Raw genomic sequence first — 22,930 nt, 5'->3', positions numbered from 1 at the left:
GTTCAAGTGAAAGTGCTTGGGATTCCCAAAGACAGCCAATCAGTCAATTCAAAGCAAGCATGGTCTGCTGATTTGTAAGAGGAAGGAAGGTGAGACTAAAGGAGAATTCATGTCTTTCACTGTATATCCAAAGATAGCTACATTTTGCTTTTACATGTGAGAACTGTCCTTGTATCCCTAGGCATGGTTCAATGCATTTTCCCAGGATAAGGAACTGAATTTCCAAGGATGTGCCCATGCGCCGAGTTTGGTAGAGAGGCCTCATTTTCAGCCATTAGGTGATTTATTTGTTTGTTTATCTGCAGTTTCTAAAGAAAAAGGCTCACTTGTTTTCATCCTTAAGCATTTTGAAGTGCAAAGCTTAAAAGTTATAAACAAAAGTCCCATTATAATTGAAAAAAATCTCATTCTTATGCAAAGTCTACTGTTTTCTGCTTCTGCAGCTTTTATTTCTGTACTGAGAACAGTTCATTAGTCAATCTAACCAATGGATGTATCTGATTCTCTCTTTTGTATCTCCAACATATTCTCACTATGGATCTCCAACATATGTTTCCATTGCATAGGAGTGCTGCTTTTTTGCCCTTTGGAATGTTTTATGGTTATTGATGAAATATCTTCCTTGAACAAGGCACTCTCATGTACGTGTGTTTTGACACACAAAAAAGGAGTTACTAAGGGTGAAAAAAAATAGTACTGTTTCATATCATTTTTATAGCACTTTGATTTGGAAAGTGCTTTTATACTTTGTAAGATTTCTCTCACAGCAATCTTCAGATGTCAAAATAATGGGCATTCCCCAGATTGTAAACTGAAGCCGAGAAAATAGCCACCCTGATCCATATGCTGACAGAGCTGGAAAGTACCCAGACAGTCACATTTGTTTCAATTGTGGGAGAGGATCTGTTTCCCTCCCCCAATATGCCTATGGATCTGCTGCCTATATAATTATCACAGAGTTCATACACCCAAAATTTATGGACAAGCAAGTGATAGGCTTAAGGCTAGACAATGACACCATGTCAGAAAAGAGGCTTAAACATACAGCACATTTATGTAATTCCCACAGACTGTCTAGTGGGTCCACTTTCGAATCTGGCAATATCGTACACATATTGTTTTGAAATCAATAATGTGTTCATGTAATAAAGGGATTCCATTTTTGCTTTTTAAGCTGAGAAGGAATTTCATGCTCATTTTCTGATCAGGGGCGTTTCACAAATGCAGTCTCTGAAACTCTTGCTCTATTTATTCAGGTTTGACTAAAGAAAAGGTATAATGTCCGAGGCTGGTCGTACTGAAATGAAGTCATGGCAATGACTCGGATTGTAACTAGCATATGAAACCTGTGACCGCATTAAATGTTAATATAATAATGAACCAATTTAGTGCCCCAGAGTGAGTAGGTTCAAATGTGGTCATCTCTTCTTTTACAGCGTGCAGTGAATTGTAACTTGCATTTGAGATGTTGTGCTGGGCAATTTCTTGCCCTAGATATCTAAAGGGATTTTAATCTCCTCCAGCTCTCAGACTCAGTCAGAAATCCACATGACTGCTTCTGTTGTGCTGGCTGTCGGTACTCCCATGGGCTTGCCACACTTAGCCAGTGCCAGACATGTGAATGAATGGATAATTCCGACAGCTTCTAAGTGTTATGAAAATGAAAACTGTTAAGGATAACAGCTAAAGGCTTTGGATACATGCTTCCAATTCAACTTGTCAGTGGTTCCTTTGTCTGGTGCAGATTCCTTACTCTCCTCCATCCCATCTACAGAGCATAGGTCTCCCCAGACATCAGAAATGGGTTAAAAGAGGATGATGCTTATGGCCCTTAGGTCTCTCCCTAGTGCCTACAAGTCACCAGCCAGGTCTTAGATCCTTCCTTTTATTATCTCCACCCAGTCCTGACCTTTCTTCTTTTTGGCCCTGTTTGAGCCAACCCTGGAAGGAGCCATCTTATTTCCTTCCTAACTTCTTCCTCCTTAGGCTGTGGCCTGACATGGCCTGGTTGCCTCTCTTTTCTGTAGTCAACCTCCCCCCCCCCCCATACCAGTTGCCTTGGTGAAACCTTCTTCAGCCTGGGAAGATTCTCCTGTTTTCAGGCTCAGTGCTGCCTTTCACCAGCTGATGGCATCATGGTGCTGCAAGTGTGAACTGCTGCTGCAGCTGACTCTCACTTGGGCCCATCAGCCTGGAGCCTGGCAATCCAATCTGGCTCCTGCTCCTCCCTGACCTTTTATGCACTGGAGGTTTCATGCCGGGCTGCAGGCTAGAGATTTAGTCATGGCAGGTTGCCCCATCTCTTCCTGCACCCACACTGGGGAGCATTTGGCCCAGTGCACCTCATCCACCCCCAATTTGTGCTCCTGCATGGGAGCTGGGGCAGTGAAGTTCCCAGTGCATAAACGGTGCCTGCTTCTGAACCCTGCAGCATCTCCAGAGATGAGGCTGTGGTGCTTGGTCCTGCAGGGTTAACTTGTTCCCTCCAGGCATCAATGTTGCGGGGCCAAGGACAGCCCATTCCTCCTGGCTGTGGCTTAGAGATGCAGGGCCACTGGGTAATCCTCCCAGTTTCTCCTTTCTTCAGTGGCTCTTGCTCTTTTGGTGGCCCCTGGTGAGGTAAGTCCAATTAGTTCAGGGTTGTGGTTGCCATTATGTCCAGAAATGCAGTTTTACACATTTTGTTATACTTGCATATACAAATGCAAAGCTGCTGCCAGAAACATCATATATTTTTAAAAACTTTCCCTTGGCAAACACACAAATTGCTATATGTTTATACAGATGTAAATCCTACTGAGCTTAATAGAACTGAATAGAAACTGAGCAGAATATAATGGGACCAATACTAATCAGAAGTAAGTCTTTTTTAATTTACTCCCAGAATGTGTTCTTAGGATTGCAGCAAGTAAGACACAAAGATATTATTTCCATCAGCAGATCTAGCAATGAAAATGTATAGGATCTAGTGAAACATTTAAAAACCTGGGAAATAGGAACCCCTGAGCCACTTGTCATTCAAAAACAAAAAAAGCAGTCCTTATTTTCTGTTTCCAAAATACTGGGAAGGAAGATTTGGACAATGCCTTTATCTTGAGACATCTGCTGCATGGCACATTGAAATGTGACAAGCTGCTGAGTTATGAAAATTGGGTACCATTTTCTTTTCAGAGTTGCAGAACTCCATGAAGGAAAGAATGCCACAGTATGGAAGTTGCTGCTAAGAAATGTACAAGAAGGCCACTCAGCTTCGTGGCATGTGGCTGTCTCTCAATGAACTGAAAAATATGGCACACAATGGCTTCTTGCATGAAGTGTGGTACAATGTGGTAGCAGCCTACTAGCAAGTAAACATCATGCAACTTGCACTTGGCATCTATGAAAATAACTCCCTCTTCTTTGAAATCCCTTACTACGCAGTAAACAATTATAATGTATATACAAAGGTCTACTTTGGATTCCTGGGTTAATGATGTATTATACAAAACATGCAGACTTCTAGAAAAACAAGGACACTGATAAATGCACATTTCTACAGGGAAGGAAAAGTATTATTTCCTAGTAAGGAGGCCAATATATATATAAAGTTTATTGAAATAGTTCTCAGTTTATAAGCTTAGCTATTAGCAACAACACATCTCTAAAATCATGCAACACAGTAAGCAAGAAAAACTAGCTTAACTATCTAACATAAATCAAGATCTGTATTAGATGGTACAGTCTCACAGTCATGAAATCGAAGACCACAATTCAAGCATTCTTTACATTGCTGTCTATTTGCATATAAGGAGATCATAGTCAAGGCCTTTTGTTCATCAAAATCCAAGCTAGCCTCTCTTTCCAAGTTCTTGGCCCTGTTATAATTAGCAACACCTGAGAGGAATCAAGAGTCCTTTGCCTTACACAAACCATACAATGTAAGAGGTTTTCCCCAGTGTTTACATAGGTCTTTCAGGGAATCCATGAATATACATGATATCTGAGGATAACATTTTAGTCAATTGAAGAAATAGGCTCTAGTTCATGATAGTCTATGTCATAAGAAAACTGTAACTATTTATGGCGCTACAAGACTCTTTATGGGTTTTGCTGCAACAGATTAACAAGGATATGCCTGAAGATATGTTCAGCTACTGATATTATACTTCCTCTGGATTTTATAGGGACTCAAACATATGCTTCAGTATGCTGAAGAAAAGTAATCTTTGCAGGAAGAAAGGTAAGAAGGATGAGATTAGTATAACTTGGAAAATGTATGTTAACTAGTGAGGTTCATTATGTGATTGCCCCATATTATTTAAATATATTATTTTACATACAAATGTATGATACTCCTTAGTGTCTTTCTACAAATGATTTCCCATTGGAGGTGTATGGGGGAAACAATAGATTAGGTTTTTGAATTCTTTGGTTTCATTTTAGACATTTCCTTTTTTGAATGCAAGCTTTATGTAGACTGCTTATTGATAGACGTCTGTTTGAAGGATGAACAGACTGGTAACTAATGGAAAAGAAAAAGACTTTAAAAGAATTGTTCTTGATAAACAACTGAAGCAGTCTTTTATTTCTCTCTGACATGCACAGTTTACACTTGGTCACAAACCAGACAACCAAACAAATTTGGTATCAGTCTCACTTGTCTTTAAAGTCTCTAGGTGACAGATAGAACAGTTTTGGAAGAATAACACATTGCAGGTTTCAGTGTAAGAACAGAAGGCAATGTCCATGGTCTGTAATTGGAATGAGTAACTCTGATGCCATGACTTAACAGGAGTCTCCTTCAAAAAAGAATTAATCAAGGGGTTTTTCTACCCTTTTCACTATCCCTTTGATTACTATGATCAATACCATAAATCACCCATGATCTATGAACTGAATTCCAATAGGGGAAGGAGGAGATGGCTGCCATGATCTTCTGAGACAACATATCTCCCTCCTTTGCACCATCAGACAGCAGGAATAACAGCTCTGCCTTTGTAATTGTGGTACCACAGACAGACAGAGCATGGTGGTGCCTCTTGTTTTCTGTCAGAGACCGTTTATGCACTGGGAACTTCACTGCCTGCACGGGAGTGCAGGAGCACAATCAGGGGTGGATGAGGTGCACCCAGCCAAATGCTCCCCCCTGTGGGTGCAGGAAGAGGTGGGGCAACCTGCCACAACTAAAACTCCAGCCTGCAGCCTGGCATGAAACCTCCAGTGCATAAACGGTCAGAGTGAGTATAAAGGCACAGTAGAATTTACACCGCAATTTTATGCAGGGTCGTTTTAGCCTGAAACCAATGACATCTACAAGATAGCTCAAAGGAGAGCTGTTGCGAAACCTAACGATCAGGTCTGATCAAATGCTTCAATCAGATAGTATTAAAGGAGTTTGCAGCTCATAGGATCATCTTTTTCAGTTAAGGTCTTTTGGTTTTGAGGTCCTAGATAGGGCCCATGAATCACAACCCCATGAAACTACTCCCTCATGGGGCCCAAGCAGGGAATGACCCTTGCCCTGTATGAGGTGAGCATTGTGCCTGCTACTTGAACTCCAGATATCTAGTGTCAGCAGGAACCTTTTCTTCTTTTCCTGTTTACTTAAGGGGACATGGAGCTGTGTGTGTATGTATGGGGAGATCAGGGCAGCGACCCTGATTGCCCATTGGCTAAGACCACCCCTGATGTTTTTAATGGTTAAATCTCTGTCATTTAAGTCTCTTTTCAGATATTTTATATGGGAAAGTATAACAATATCTATATCTATATATTTCTCTCTCTCTCTCTCTCTCTCTCTCTCGTGGTGGGATTCTTTATCAGAGCCCATACACATAGCAGAGGATGTGCCTACAGCTCTCTCTGTGTGATCAGGAACCTTGAAGAAGCAGTATTCTTGATCCATGGAGAAGTCATATATGTGCAGACAATACATACACCCCAAAGAACATGTATCGACTTGGGAATGGAGCTTGCTGCCACAAAAGATACTGTTTTTTTAAAAAAAGAATGAATAAAAGTGTGCTGGTGAAATGTCATCATAAAAGCAGAGAATGAAAATAAAATATGAATAATGCCATAGAGCAAAACCTAGCCAAAGTTAAGCACTTTAAAGGCACATGCTAATAAAGTCTCACTTTGAGGTGTTTGTTGCTTAAAAGCGCTTAACTTTGTATAACGGCAAGAGCTTTGGCTTACAATTTTGGGCAGCAATCCCTGCAATGATTTGATTGCTAAATCCCATTGAAGTTAAAAAGAAACTAGACAAAATGAAATATATTTCTGTGCCATAAAAACATTTTAAGTAAACTATAAATATTTAGTGAATCAAGAGTAAAGAAATAAGGAAGAGAAAACTAACCCCCTCCCTATCCCCCTCCCTTTGCTCAGCTTTAAAAGTTTCTTTTGCTTCCATTTACCCTGCAAATTATATTTTACTCATCTTCTGATGTTTATTCCATCTGTTGGACTGGGATCACATGACAGAAGTAATTCATTTGACCCCTTTTTGTCTAGTAATCTTAGCTCTAAGTTCTCTCAACTTATGCTTGTAAAACAGCCTTGAATGATAATCAAAAATGTCTTGCTGACATAAATGAAATGAATGAAGAACAAGGGAAAAAATGAAAAAAAAAACGTTGGTAAATAAATGAATAAATTTAATGAGACTATACAATAATCTATCTCTCCATTTTATATACAAGCAATAACTAGTACAGTTGACTCTACCACTAGGGATTTTTTTTTTGTCCCAAGCAAGCATCCTTAAACATCTCATATTCCAATTCAGGGAACTTTTTATTTTGAAGTGAATGCCATTTTATTTCCCAAGACGTTGTTGGGATTCAGCTTTCAACTCCGTTATTGTATATCTGGTGCCTGGATATGGACACTGAGTAGCTTCCTCTGTTGATCATTGGAGTGCAGGCTGCCAACAGACAGCGATTTGGGGGACAAAATTTGGGGCCCCCAAGTCAGCTGAAGCGCCCTTGAGGCCAGAGCCATGCTGCATGTATCCTGATGTTTATTTATTTTTAATGTACTTCTGGTTGCACTCACTAAGGGCACAGGGAAATCTATGCACCACAAAATCATGCTATTAGCTAGATTTCTTTTTCTTCAAGCAAACTTGCCTAACAGATCATGCTAAACCCATCAACCAGTTCAGCAGGAGAGCAATACAAGGAACCCCAGGTGATGGCTACACTGGTTACTAGCCACTAGGGGGCTGACCTTTTTGCTTCTAGACAGCCTGCTAACCTAAAACAACTTCTCACCCACAATGGGTTAACAAGGGCTGCAATAAACCAAGTTGTCAATTTTGCGCTTCTGGACTGAATCAAGAAACTAGTTTCCCTACCCCTCTTTCCAATTCTGATTACCACTACCACTATCACAACTAATGCAATCATGCTTGCTGTTGTCCTTCACCTGCCTGTCTGTTTGACTTTTGACTGCCATTGTCATGCAACATCTGAAAGTGCACCATTCTTCAAGATAGTCTAGTGGTATCTGAGAAAATGTGTAGTGACTCATGAAAATTCACATTGACCGATTATGCACAGGGAGGGTAATCCGGGGTGGTGGCAGAAAGGCAGCCATGATTGTGCATGATACTGCCGCCAGTCCAGCTCTGGCCCAGCACAGCACCCCGGAAGGCCCACAGTAAGGGAAAGTGGAATCTTCTGCATTCCCTGGGATGCTGCAGGCACCAGTGGGGGCAAGGTTGGGCCATTGCCATGCATAATTGGCAGACCTCCCTCAACTTATGGTGCCCCTACAGGGGTACCGCATGTCCCTGTCAGCTCTGCAGAGCCGTGAAGCTGGCTGGGGTGTCCCCCAACCCTCACCTTGGCAGGGGAGCAGCATGCCGCTCCCCTAGCATAGCATGGTGGGGGGGGGACTGCCTCCCACCCCCCACTCACCTCCCCTGCCACCTCCACAACTATTGCAAAGCATGCCCAGAACTTCCAGCCACATGTTGTGCACGTGGCCATTACAACAGGGCAGGCTGTGTGCACTGGGGAAGCCCCTCCCTCATGCATACGCGGAGAATGGCAGAGCATCCCACCCTACCACAATGGCACAGTGGCAGCCCACTGTGGCTGTCGCCATGCATAATTGGTCATCCTGAGACAAATTTTGTTAGTCAGTGCTACTGAATTCTAACACCTTTCTGGTGTTACAGACAGACAAACACAGCTACCCATCTGGTCCTGTTGTTTATTAAATGGATTCTAAAAATGACACTGAATGTGTTCTAGTCATTCTGGTATAATATTATGGAACACAACAAGCCTAAAAGCAAAGCTGAATAGGGGAATGATTTCACCACAGGTGCTCTATGCTAGTGTAGCTACTGACAAGGCCTCCTGGTGTATGAGATAATAAACTGAAGCACACTTGGAGATATGTACTAGTCTTTGCCAAACTAAATTAGGGTTGTTGACTAAAGTGTGTAGAGGTATTGAAATATTCAAATCCCCTATAAATCACAGGTGATGGAACATCATGCTTTAGGATTCATATCAATCATACGAAGAACCTGAAAAGAATTGTTTCTTTGTGAAATTGATTTACAATTCCTTTATTGTGTTTGATTTTCTTCTCCATTCTTTAGACCTTTCAGAGTGGGTTATGCATTCATAGTTTTTAAACATCGTCAGATCACTGTCACTGTTAAAACGCCCCTTTTAAAAATTAACCTGCAGATCTGGCCTGCCTCAGCTTCAGCAGTTTCCACCTTTGGCCACCTCGGCTCTGGGAGAAGCCATATCGGCTGCCACAGAGATCTCTTAGGCAGTGCTTTGGAGCCCATTAAAGGGCCATGGAGCTGAGGAAAGCAGCAGCAGAAGTGGTGGTGTCAGTGGAGATGATAGCACCTGGCCATTGGGGTCCCGACCATGGAGATGAGGAGAGTGGGGGCAGCAGCAGCAGTCATGGCAGTGGCAGTGCCTCGATTTTGGGGCCTGGGCCATATTGCCAAGGAGAGTGGCGGTGGCAGTGGTGGTGGCAGCATCATGTTGGGCATGGACAGGGCTTGTGCTGCGCAGGTGCTTGCCCACCCCAGGACCTCCAGGCAGATCTTTGAGGCATGTTGGCTGCAGCCGTTGCATGCTGAAGCAGAGCTCACTGCCGGGTGAGCCATGCGGGGGGTGAGGGAGTGGAGGCAGTGGGCAGGCAGTGTCATCCTCCTCTGAGGGGAGGGAGGGAGAGAGCGGCATCCCCCTGCCTTGCCTTTAATGCACCTGAAGCACCTCGGAGTGCCCAAAGTGCTCTAAGGTGGCCAGAGGCACCCGAAGTGCACCTCAGAAGGCAAAATTTGGATCTGTTTAGGCCTGGGATTTGGCACTTTGGATGACCTCAGGGTGATCTGTCTCCAATGCAGCTCTGCTTTGGAGGTTTTTCAGCCAAGGTGGCCAGAAGCGTACATCCCTACTTGAGGGAGCTTTCCTCTAGTGGGAGAGTATATCATCTATTGTTCTCGGAGCTCATTGGTAGGCTGTGGTCTGCAACAATGTCACCTGACTGACACATGTTGTTGGCAGAACCTCATGGGAGTCCTAGTTCATAGGCTTTCTGTTCAGCCATTGGCGTGATACAGCTCAGGGGAGGAGACAGAAAACACAGTAAGTTTATGAATGCCAGAAACAGCATCCCTGGGAGAAGCTTACAGGCATGAATCATGGCATAGGAACTTTACAATACTGTGAGGAAATGATGCAGAAAATGCCATGAAGGGTGAGTGCAATGCATAATCAAAAATACTCTGATGGCTTTTCCGTAGGGAAACCACTGCCACATGCAGAATCAAAAACTGAAACATCTTTTTTGTAGGCATTTTGTGAATTTTCATGTTGTGCATAACTAACCCTGGACTCATTGGGAAGACATATTTTTACTCTCTATTTCCTGCCACTCCCATTCCTTGTCAATTGTTTGATAAAAATAAAATATATAACAGCAAGGCACATAAATGCTTTTGTTATGCCAATAAAGGTACTTTGACTTTGTTGTATAACAGCAATGATGTATGATACAACGTTATTGTTATTAGTCTCCCTGTGATGGTAAAGGGATAACTTCATCCAATACACATTATAGAAAAGCTTCTTACAATATAATGGGCATCAATGTATGTTTTGATATATATTTGGGGCACATTTCACGAGTCTGTTCTGCTATCTGTGGCACTTTCATCAGGTCTTGGAAGTTTTGTTCCAGGGGAAGAGCATGTTCCACCTTGGATGAAGGCTACAGTCATTTTTATACCAACCAAATGGGTGGTGAAGAGATGGAAATGAGCAGCATTATCTATAACACAACTCAGAGTAAATATTAAGAATGTGAAATGGTTTAATTGTGGAATGGCTGTTTACAACTGGTCAGATTACTAAATGATTACTTTGCCTTCAGTTTCACTCTGGAATGAGTTGGGTATATATTGGTTCTGCTAAAGAATATTGGAAGCATCACAGAAAGAAAACCTTTCCCAAGCCAATTTGATAGCAGTGTGACTGGTGAAAATTATGCCTACAGATATATCAATCAAGGATGTTTTTGTGTGATAGAAACAGCAGCTCTTGCGCTGTAGATGGACAATGTGCCTGCTAATATATCCCTTTGCCAGAAGATTTTACACATTTCAGTCCAACTCTCAGTTCATAAATCCATCTTTCTTTTACAGTTTCTCCACACTCAGGATGAAACTGGGATCGTCCTTTCCTCTTAACTATATTAATGAATATGACCGAAATTATTTCCTTCAAAATTGCTACTTCTTTGCATCTGTTTTGTCTAAGTAGTGTGGAAAGGGCATATAATCTAAAATTATGTAAAAGTGGCATAAAATGCCATAAAACAAGCAAAAAAAAAAAGAGCAATTTGCCACAACAGTTACTCACTACAGCTGGACTCATTGGTTTAGGCCCAAAAGGTGGAAGAAAATTGCATTTAGATTAGTTACTCTTTAAAGCCCAATGGACTAGGTGCACTTAGCTTGAATTCTTTCTTTCTTTCTTTCTTTCTTTCTTTCTTTCTTTCTTTCTTTCTTTCTTTCTTTCTTTCTTTCTTTCTTTCTTTCTTTCTTTCTTTCTTTCTTTCTTTCTTTCTTTCTTTCTTTCTTTCTTTCTTTCTTTCTTTCTTTCTTTCTTTCTTTCTTTCTTTCTTCCTTCCTTCCTTCCTTCCTTCCTTCCTTCCTTCCTTCCTTCCTTCCTTCCTTCCTTCCTTCCTCCCTTCCTTCCTTCCTCCCTTCCTTCCTTCCTTCCTTAAATTTTTATTTATTTTAAAATCATTAACCGCCTTTCTCCTCTGCAGAAATTAAGGTGGCTTACAATATAAGATGATTATTTAAAAAAGCAACACCATAAAAACACCATGAACACAACAGCATAAAAATACATGCAAAGTCACAATTAACAATCTCCAATGAGAGCAGCCAGTAAATAAAAATTAAATCAGTTAAATACGGTCCTAAATAAAACTATCTTCAACCACCTCCTGAAGCTCAATAGTTAGAGGGCCAGGTATAACTTCCCAGAGATTGTTCCATAATTGTGGGGCTGCCACCAAAAAGGCTGTCTCTCAAGTGATCATCAGATGAGACTGAGACAGGAACAGGTTTAGCTGATGTATTAGCTGAAGGGTACAAAATCACTTTGAGCTACTGCTTCCACCTGATTTTCTAAGGTGAATGATGTGTCAACCAGCACTCCCAAGATGCAAACCTGACTTTTTAAGGGAAGTATAATCCTACCAAAGACAAAAGAGATTTTAAGGCTCTGGTCTGCCCTTCTATTAATCCAGAAAGCCTATCCTCTGCATATATACTCAGAACTAGGTATCACTGATTTCAATTGGGCTTATCTTTTAGTAAACATGCTTTGGGTTGCAGTCTTAATCCATCTGCTTCCACTTTCTTGAGTTTAAAAGAAAATTCAGCATTGAAAAGTCAGGAAAAAATCAAGGTAGCTTTTGTTTGAATGCCTTTGTGGTTCTGTATAAAGAGTTATCAAATCACAGCTGACATATGGTGACCCCCCCCCACAAGGAATTATCAAGGCAAGTGAGAAACACAGGTGATTTACCATTGCCTTCCTCTTCAGAGTCTTCCTTACTTCCCTTCCAAGCACTGATCCTGCTTAGCTTCCCAGATCTGACAAAAGCAGGCTATGACATGCTGCTTCCCTCCCTCTGAATGCCTTTATCAAGTGATAATTGTGAATGGAACCTTAATTGATTCAAAGTAAAATAATTTGTATATTCACTGTGCTTGGATGACTTTAAAGACTTCATCAGCCATCAAAGTGTTCAGATTCAAAAGTGCAAATGCAATTTGGTCACTATCAAGTACTGCTTGAAAAAGTTTTAGAACATCAGTTGCTATATGTTTTTAAGTTGATGTCCAGATGGCTTTGGCATCTGTCTCTTCTCTTGAGTTTTTGCCAACTTACCCAAGGCAAGGCACTCAGAAAGAAACTTAACATACCCTCTTTGTGTTGTTATAACTAATGCTCTACTTCAGGGGTAGTCAACCTGTGGTCCTCCAGATGTTCATAGACTATAATTCTCATGAGCCCCTGCCAGCAAACGCTGGCAGAGGCTCATGGGAATTGTAGTCCATGGACATCTGGAGGACCACAGGTTGACTACCCCTGCTCTACTTGATCTTTAAAATGGATTGGTGAGCCACAATGATCAGAATCAGTTTAAAAATGCTATAGGTTTCACGTCTTTGATAATAGGTATAGAAATATATTAGTATGAGATCCATAGAATGCACAACTTCCATTGACTTGAACTTGAACAATCATTAGATACATATTAGAGCCTCTATTCAGGTCAGTCTTTACTGACTGTGTATGTTTGGAAACTTTGCCTAATTTGCAGTGTCCTAAGCAACTGTATTGTACAATTGTATGAAGTGAATCAAATACCTCCACTGACACACACGATTCCCTTATGTCTTGGCAGTGCAGTAATTGAAGCATAAAAATGTAAGACATGTCACAATGAATTAGGCCAATGGCCAATCTATCTCAGTATCATATAGCTGATAGCGACTAGTTCCAGATGTTTCAGAGAAACAGCAAGTGAGGCAGTTGTTCAGTGATCTTCTGTCTCTTCCTCCCCACTCCACTTTGATGTATGTATATCAAAGAATTGTAAAGGTCCCCCCCTCCACTTAGAATGGTACAGACCTGGAGGTCCTGAATGTCTCATTTAATCTAAGCATCTGCACTGAAGAGAGAGTCATAAGAAGAGAGTCACGTTTACTTTAAACTCATCTCTTTTCTTATCACACAGAAGGAAGAGACACACATTTAAAGTGGCACCCTTCTTGTGTATTCTTCTGCCTACAGCCAAGCCTCATTTCAGTAATGGAATTCTGATCTGGGCCTATATTGAACAGATGAAACTGCTTTACATTACTTGATCTGTTTAACTTAGTTCTGTCTACCTTAACAGCTCTTTAGGGTCCCAGGCAGAGTATGGATTTCATAATGTCAATTACCTAAACAATGCAAGATGTCAAGGACTGAATCGGGAAACTTCTGCATGCAAAACATGTGCTCTGCTACTGAGCCACAGGCCTGCTGTCAGCTGTATTAATCAACAACTGTCACTTAATATGGAACTGTTTTCCAAACTCAATATTTTGCCTTAGCTGGAAGCCGGTAATTTATGCGGCGTTACTGTCAATATCTTCATAAATGCATATCATACAATGGGATTCAGCTATAGATTCTGTAGCAAGAATGCAGCTTGAGCACATGGGGACAAAGAGAAGGATGAATGGCAATGTGCCCTTTACACACATCAACATTGCTTTCTTATAGTTGTGCTTGAAAAGTAGCAGTTTAAATCTTACATTAATGCTGTAGCCCTAGTGTCTGTATGGTATGAAAATAGAAAGGAAGTGAAGATTGGCTTCGTTATGCTTTTATTTGGGGGTGGAATCAGCAATTTAAAGGCAGAAGTAGTTCAAGGGAGATTGAAAATTACAGGAGGTTATGAGGGGAAACTGAAAACATAAAGATAAATTGTGTGAGGAGCAAAAATCCTGCTATTCTGGCTTTAAATTCTAAGGACAACAGGACTGGACAGCTGAATTGATGACCTGGAAAATAAGTTCATACTAAAAGCTGTTGCATGAAGCCACAAAGAACAAGCAGAACTATGTTTTATGAGGTATGGTCAAAAGAACAGCCTAAACATTTTTGTTATTTCTCTAAAGTGTATGGCAATGTGTATTATCTATCTATAACAAAGGGAATTAAAGAATGTCTAATCATTGCTTGAGAAACATGCATATCTCGCCATGACAGAATGTTTGGAGAGGGCTAAATGTGGGTCTCTCAGGAACAGTTTTGTATTTTATTCAGCTACTTGGCTGTTCTTCATTGTCCAGAGTTAATGCATAGTTATAGAATATCAGGAACTAAAAATACTGTAATAGGCATTATTTAATGTATATTATTTTTATTTTCACCTACAATTGTGATTGTCCTCTAATTATATTTTCTGCATATCATTTTCAAAACAGGGGTTTAATTAGGAGTATCTATTCATTGTGAATAAGATGTATTTAGATTTTTAGATTCCCAAAGGTACTCAATAGGTAACAACCCTGCACAAATGATACAACTCAGAACAATATAGAAGATTCTAAAAATGTATTGAGACTAGGGGATTCCTCCAATTTTGCTCCATCACAATTCTGCTGTTTCATTATGCACTGGATTTTGTACTGGTTGTTTTCAAGCAAGAAAGGAAAATTTAACATTGGTCAATTTTGCTCATGTACCAAAATAAGTTAAAAAATGACTCTAGTTGCATCAAAATCATCATCGACATAGCTCATTTTCAATATGTTCAAAATCTGTGGATATCTGAAGTCAGGGACTAGAGTTATGAGCAGAAAAGACTGTGCTTTCTACAAGCCTGAAAAGATGTCCCAGGTGTGCAGAAAAATCTGAAATATGACAAAAAAACTATATTGGGAAAGTCAACCTTGCAAGCATGCATGTTTCATCATAGAGAGTCTGGTTGCACAGATACATTTTGGAGCCAGTTGAGGTTTTTTTTTTACTGTGAGGAGGTCTGCATTTTGAATTTGGAAATTTATTATAAACTAGATTTAAAGCCCATTTTATGTTAGAATAAAATGGGCGCTAGCTGCTGTCCCTGGGGACGGCGCTTGGTGGCTGGCAAGGGCGGGAGAAACTGTTTTGGGGCCCCCCTCCCGATGGGGAAAGGCTCTGCGAGGCACTCAGCGCCGTCCCTGGGCCCGCAGCTCATCCGCCCAGCGCCGTCCCCGGGCCCGCAGAAGTGGTCTCCCCCCCCCCAATATATAAAATACAGGAAAATTCCATGTAAAATGAATCTTAAAACAGCATATACCCCTCTAGTAGGATATTCCTCCATGGGCCAGGGTGAAGGGAAATCTTTTAACATGTTGGGAGAGCCAAGGGTTGATATCTTTGTATTTGGAAGCCTGGACATAAACATTTTTTGTGGGCGTGCAGAGGCAAAGAAGGAGAAGCCATAACTCTCTCCAAATCTGCAGTTTATCTGGAACACAGTTCTGTGTAATGTTCATAGTAAACAGCTCCTTTTCAGATCTGCCTCTTTGAGTCTTTGTGCCCCTGATCGATTGGAAAAGTTTTTTTTAACATCAACTTTCTCCCTTCAAAACCCATTCCTGATCTATTTGCATCAGAGCTCCTGCAAGAAGATAACATTGTGGTCAGTCTTACCGAGTCTTCTTAAAATGTGTGCCCCTCCCCTCCAGGCACCCTCCACTGGGCAGTCTCCTGTGTAAACCTCAATGAGATGAGTGGGGGCTGGGCACAGAGATGGCGGCTGCTGATTGACAGTTTGGGGCTGGACTGACAAGCGGAGGGCCCAATCGAGAGGCGCTTCGCGCATCCCGATTGGGCCCTCCGCTTGTCAGTCCAGGGGAAGGGGCCTATCGGCACCCTTCCTCATCCCGGACAGGGCCCGCCCTCGGGGCCCTTACTGTTTTATTTCTTCCGCTCCGCTAGGAGCGGTTAAAGATGACAAAGAACATTTTGAAACAGATTGGCTTGTCTGATATTGTATTTGTATACCAATATTCAGGTCCATAACGCACAACTTAAATGTATTGTAATACATGTAATACATAAAATGTATCTGAATTGTAACACTTTTGTAAATACTACATTTTTGACATTATGCACGACGTCCTACACAAACCGCAGCATTCCAGCAACGCTCCTGCAACATTCGCTTTGGGGGAAATCGTAAAAAGTGGATTCCCCCTTTAAAAAGCGTTTGACACCTGAGAACAACCTGCAACACATCAGCAAAAGACATGTGCATTCTCAAAATAGTGGAAGAAGGTCCGTCCTCTGCTCCCACTCCCAAGCTTCTGGGAGATGGGAATGCCTCCCCCCCCCCTGCAAACTGTATAAAGCAACGAACAAGAGAGCACACTTTTCATTCGACAGAAGGTTTTAAACTTTCAAAGTGAGCATCATAATATCACGGAGTCCCTTGCCCACCATGTGCCTGAATGTTGCCCTGCATGCACTAATGTGCATTGCATGTTATTATTGTATGTCAACGATTACACCCATGTCCGCCAGCAGGCTGTATTAATTAGCGTGAATGGAGGAACTGTGAAAGCTCCCTCAGTGGGCTTTTTTCCATCTCCAATGAATACCTCCCCCCTGGTTTAGCCTTGTGTCAAAAGCCATTGGGGGGGGGGATTACAATGAAATACAGTTCTGTGTGAAGCAAAGAAGCAATATTGCCATGTGTGTTTTTGGATTTAAAAAAAAAAAATTAAGGGAAAGGGGCATTTTGGAGCCATGAGGGTGATCTGTTTGATTGGCTCTTCATTTTGATTGATGGGCTGAGGCATGCAGAAGCACCACAAATTTAGAGTACCTTGTTTGCAATTCCTGCAAGACCGGAAACATGTGCATTACCAAAAAAGTGCTACAGGTGCATGAATATTGCACTACAATATGCACTGTGTGAAATGTCAAAATTCCACTACAAATTGTAGCAGTTCGGGCTGCCGCAGACATCCAGCAACATTGGCAGATGTGCAGAATGGACCTCAATGTTGCAATTTCTAGAATTCATTAGCAAACAAGATACTACTTTTTAGAAGATTTTGTTTATAATATTGAAATAAATACATAGGTTGTAGCATTGTTTTGGTTAGTTTATACATAGTAGTTGCTTTGGGGTAGAAATTCATTGAATCCACTATTACTGTGACTCCATCGGTTTGAGTATTCAACAAAAGCCATTGCATGAATGCCAGTGTGGTGTAGGGATGAGAGGTTCAGTCTAGGATCCAAGATATCTAGTTTTGAATCACTCCTTAATGATTTCTTCTTTCTTTTCCCTGAACATTTCTCACTTAGCAGTCTAACTTTGGTGAATTTATCTAATTCCAGATAATTTCCTAAATGTTCTTCACAGTGTCCAAACAGAAAAACAATGTTTGATTTTCACTGAATACTGTTGTTATATATTATGATTTATTATGTGCCTGATCTGTGATTAATCCTGTTGTCACTAGAGACCTGTAAAATTCCCATGAACAGAAATGAAAACAATCGGAGTAGGAGGAGAATCAATAAGCTTTGAATTAGAAGACTGTAACCAGAAGAGTGACTAGAATCATATGGAGAACTGTAAGAGGCCAGAGAGTTCTAAATGCAGGTTTACCTGTATCCTTTGATTGATTGCCAAAAGCAAACAGAGTAATCATTATCCAAAGCGCTGTAGATACCAATGGATAGCAGGTTAATACTTTCTGATGTCATCAGTTTGTTTGGGAACACTGAATTTATTGGGACTTGAAGAATCCTTGTTTTGCATTCAAGCTTCTGGTTTATCTTAAGCATGTTTATTTGGAAGTAAGTCAAATTGATTTCATTCATTAGTGTTTTCCTTTGTGTCTGTGGTCATTCAGACCATCCAGTATAAAACTGTAGAATAGTTTTTCAAAATAAGTTTTGGGCTTTAAAATATGCCATTATTTTCTAGGTGCGTGCATCTAGACACCCTGCCACCATATTGTGTTTCTGTTGTTGGGATGCTACATATTTCTAAAAAGAATCCATTGCCATTGTGGTGTGATTCAGACTGTAAAATAGGGCTGTGTGAGCTATAAGCACATTTTGCCCTTTGTAATCCCACTGGTGATCATGACAAAACTCCCCATGACATAAACAATTTTAGTTAAATTCCTTATTGATTAAAATTGGTTAACCAACATGAAACAAATGGAGAGAAGTAAGCAGTTTCCACAAAAATTGATAATGGGGCTAGTGCTATTTAATTTGTTCACAAATGATCTGGAAGTAGGGGTAAGCAGTGCAGGGATCAAGTTTGCAGATGACACAAAATGATTCAAGATAGGGGGAAAGCAAGGCCAACTGTGAAGACCTCCAGAAGTATCTCCACAAATTGGATGAGTGAGCAATCGCAGTGTTGCAGAGTGTAAAGTGATACACATAAGAACAAAAATCCCATTTTCAGGTATCTGCTAATAGTGTCTGAATTTGCTGAGAGTGATAAGAGTCCTTGGAGTTGTAGGAGATAACCCAAGTGGATCATGGTGATGAAAAAGACAAACTCTACATTAGGGATTATTAGGAAAGGGATTCAAAATACAATGATTTTTATAATGTCTCTGTATAGATCAGTGGGGTGACCTCATTTGACACAGTTCTGGTCACTGTATCTCATAAAAGGCATTACAGAGCTGGAAAAAGTACAGAAGAGGGCAGCAAAAATGATCAGGGGGTTGGAGCACCTTTCTTATGAGGAAGACTGAAGAGTCTGGGACTTACCTGTTTTATAAAGAGTCACATAAAACGAGACATGATACAGGTTTATAAAATTATAAATGGGATTGAGAAAGTTGACAAAGAGAACTTTTTCTCTCTCTCCAGAATTAACAGAACTCAAGGACACCGAAGGAAGCTAAGGGGCAGTAGATTCATGACAGATAAAAGTAAATAATTCTTTACAAAGAAAGTGATTAAAATGTGGAATTTGCTGACAGAGAATGTAGAGATAGAATCATAGAGTTGAAAGGCAACTCCAGGGTCATCTAGTCCAACTCCCTGGACAATGCAGGAACTCACAACTACTTGCTCACTCACAGTGACCCCTACTTCATGGCCAAGTGATCCCTTCACCAAACATCTCCTGAATCCAGCCTGGCCTGGAGAAAATTCACCTACCATCCCACAGTGGCAATTAACAATTTTCCGGGTATGCAAGGAAGAGCCACAAGAGATAAACACTGGCACATCCCTTCCTTCCTACCCACTTACAATTTGCCTAAGTTCATAAAATCAGCATTTCTGTGAGATAGCTATTATCCTTTGCTTAAAAACTTCCAAAGGAGGAGAATTCACCACCTCCTGAGGAAACCTGTTCCACTAAGGAACCGGATATTTAGCCAAAAATTCTTTTGAATTAATTTCAACCCATTGGTTCTAATCTGGACCCCCCCCCCCCAGGGCAACAGAAATCAACCCTGCTCCATCTTCTATATGATAGCCCTTCAAGTATTTGAAGATGGTTATCATATCACCTCTCAGTTGTCTCCTCTCCAGGCTAAACAGAACAAGTTTCCTCAACTTTTCCTCATACAACTTTGTCTCCAAACTCCTCACTATCATCATAGCCCTCCTCTGGACATGCTCCAGTTTATCTACATCTTTCTTCAGTTCCAGTGCTCAAAACTGAACACAGTACTCCAAGCGAGGTCTAACCAGAGTGGAGTAAAATGGTACTATCACTTTGCATGATTTTGGACACTATACTTTTAATATAGCCCCAAATCCCATTTGTCTTTTTAGCTACTGAATCATACCACTGACTCATGTTCAGTTCTCATCTACTAATATCCCCAGATCCTTTTGACATGTACTATTGCCAAGACAAATCTCACCCATCCTATAGTGATGTATTTGATTTTTTTCTACTTAAATGAAGAACTTTACACTTATTATAATTGAAATTCATTGTATTCATTTTAGCCCAGTTTTCCAGCCTGTCAAGATCATCCTGTTTCCTGAATCTAACCTCTGGTGTGTTTGCTATTCCTCCAAGTTTAGTATCATCTGCGAATGTAATAAGTACTTCCTCTATTCCTTCATTCAAATCATCTATGAGTATATTGAACACCACAGGGCCGAGGACAGATCCCTGAAGCTCTCCACTCATCACTCCTCTCCAAGAAGATGAGGAATCATTTACAAGCAAACTTTGAGTGTGATCTGTCAACCAGTTCTCGATCTACCTAACAGTAATAGGATCCACACCGCATTTTACCAACTTGCCAATAAGAATATCATGTGGAACCTTATCAAAAGCCTTACTGATAGCCACAGACATATGGATTGGACAGATAAATCTATTAGAGGCTGCTCTTCATGGTGACTAAAGGAAACCATCATGTTCAGAGGCATATTACCAGTACCAGGAAACAACACTGGGGGAGAGCCTCAGTTTTTAGGCCCTGTTGTTGGCTCTCCAGAAGAACTGGTTGGCTTGTATGTGTGACAGGATGCTGGAGGAGACAGACCACTGGTCTGATCCAGCAGATCTCTTCTTTTGTTCTTATGTATTTCATTTTTTTAAAAATTGTTGAGTACCTTGGTGACTGTGCAGTTTTCCACAACATTATTATACTATTTATCTGGTGGTGCTAGAAAGCAAAGACTGAAAAAAATGGCAAGACTATCTCTCTCTTTTTAACACCCAGGGGGACAGTAAGGTCATATGCAGAGCACATGTTCTGCTTCAAGCCTCAAAGAGAGACAGCACTAAAAATATTGTTACTTTCACACTTCCTTTTAAGGAAGTTTTATTTAAATTTGTATGTTTATAGTTAATGTTATTTTTTTTCCTGGAAAGTTATTTCCAGTGGTACACGAACAAGTCAAAGGGACAAAAAATTGGTGGCATTATCTAGAGGACAGAGGGCATATATGGGTCTGGGGACTTACCTGATCCCCAAAGCCTCTGTTGATGAGGTGGGGGGACAGGGCGGAAGGGGATACCAGGCATCCTCTGCAAGCAGGGAGGGCAGGGGAAGAGGGAGATGTGTGGGGACTTGGATGACATGCACGGGCACAGCGCACCTATTTAAGATGCAAAGTGCATATGCTCTCCCTCTCTTCCCCTGGTTGAGGTAGCAAGTGGTTGGATTTCACCCACCCACCCTGTTATATAGTTGGCTGTCTGTTAAAATTGTTCATATCTTTTCTGTCACATCTTTTGTGGGGTGGAAATGGCATGGTGGGAGAGCCTCTTAGAGTAGTTCAGTGGGAGCACCAAACTTGATGGGTGATCTATCTCCCTGGGAGGAAGCAGGGGACATCCTTGTGTGCTGGGGCCTTAAGATAGCAGTTATCACTATTGGGTCAGGCTGTCTTCAGCCATGCCTATTTTGATGCCAACAAATTGTGTGTTAATTAAATAAAAGCTGTGGCCGGGTTTAAGCTATCCAGGTCTCAGTGTCTTCCTTCCACCTACCAAGCCTGCCTGCAAGTCATGGCCATTCTGCACCCAGAAAAAGTGAAAGGATTACCTCTTGCAGATACATTTTTAAAAACATTGTACGTGATGTTGTCAGCATCCAGTGTTCCAGCAGCAAACCGGCAGCTACATCCTCCATTTTAAAGTGGTAGTTGGGGAATCGCATAAAGTAGATTCCCCCAACTATAGTGCATGAGTGGGAGGAGAGCAACCAGCAACCACTAACTAAATGGATGTGTGTAACCAAAGTGGCCAGAAGTAGTGTGATCTCCATCTCCAGCACCCGCCCTTGTGCCTGCCTCCCTTTCCCTTCTCTCTGGAATGGGATCTTTTTTTGTAGCAAGGTGCCTAGAGCAATGAATATGCATTGGTTCATAGAGGCAGAACAACAAAACAAAATTCCCAACCACCCGTTGGCACACAAAGTATGCCTCCCCCCCCAAATCAGAAAAAAAATACTTCTGTTCATCTTCAAGTATCAACTTTCAAAACAAGTTGGCATTAAACTATGCACTATGCATCTATGATTATATGCATAGGCATAGCAATGGAGAAGTTTTACTTTTTAAAAAAGATCTCTTTCCCTTTAAAGCTAGGAGAAAGCTGATTGGCTGCCATGATTGACAGGCAGGGGAGTCTCGCTGATATTGCAAGTCCCTCTCCGCAGCCATTTTAATCAGCCATGTGGAGTGCCTGGAAGCATCAGAAAGCGGGGGAAGAAAGTGAGAGAGCGAGGAGGTGAGAAATGGCGGGAGATGCTTTTTTATAGCATTAAGCAATTGGTTGCTTAATGCTATGTTTTTAAAGGTGCAGAATGGCCCACAAAATTAGGTCTGGTACTTGGAGATATTTATTGCAAAGACAAAGTTGGGTTTATTTTGTAGTAAATTAGTATTAGACATCAAGTCCACCTTTATATTTGCATTTCTTGGCAGTATATTCCTGTGACAGACAGGTTAGGTTCTTTCCTTAAGAGCAGCCAATGGGAGCTGACAAAATGTTTGTCAGAGAGACATAGTTAAAACAGCAGTTAAGAGAGCAGTTAGGGAGTGGAGAATGTGTCTGGAAGCTGGTGTTGAAGAGCAGTGTAAGGCAAACTAAAGTTTCATTGTGCAATAAAAGATCCCAAATACTGAAATAGGGAAACACTTCAAAAGTTCAATGGAGAAGCCATAAATAAAAGTTAACTTCTTGTTTATTTAACCCTGCAGGCTGGTTACTTCAGAGAAACAGCAGCTTCACAGCAACACAGCTGACTATAAGGAGTTTTAATGCCATATACTGCCAGAGAAACAAAACAAGGGACAAAAGGGCACAGTGCCTTGCCCCCCTTTTTCTGTCCTAAACAAGCTTTGCATTTATCTGGGAAAAGAACTTGAGCAAGAAT

General features: G+C 41.2%; 1 long non-coding RNA gene across 1 annotated transcript; it reads left to right on the top strand.

Moving 5' to 3' along the window:
• Positions 1-4,115: 4,115 nt before the first annotated feature.
• LOC143839101 (uncharacterized) lies at positions 4,116-20,984 on the top strand. The gene is made up of 3 exons (XR_013231608.1): positions 4,116-4,219; positions 17,561-17,711; positions 19,685-20,984. It is a non-coding gene; the product is annotated as an uncharacterized LOC143839101 (long non-coding RNA).
• Positions 20,985-22,930: the final 1,946 nt, after the last annotated feature.

This window comes from Paroedura picta, chromosome 5 (assembly GCF_049243985.1).
Source record: "Paroedura picta isolate Pp20150507F chromosome 5, Ppicta_v3.0, whole genome shotgun sequence".
NCBI classification, from domain to species: Eukaryota; Metazoa; Chordata; class Lepidosauria; order Squamata; family Gekkonidae; genus Paroedura; species Paroedura picta.
Note: the sequence above shows the minus strand (reverse complement) of the source record. Positions and strands in the feature narration are given on the sequence as shown.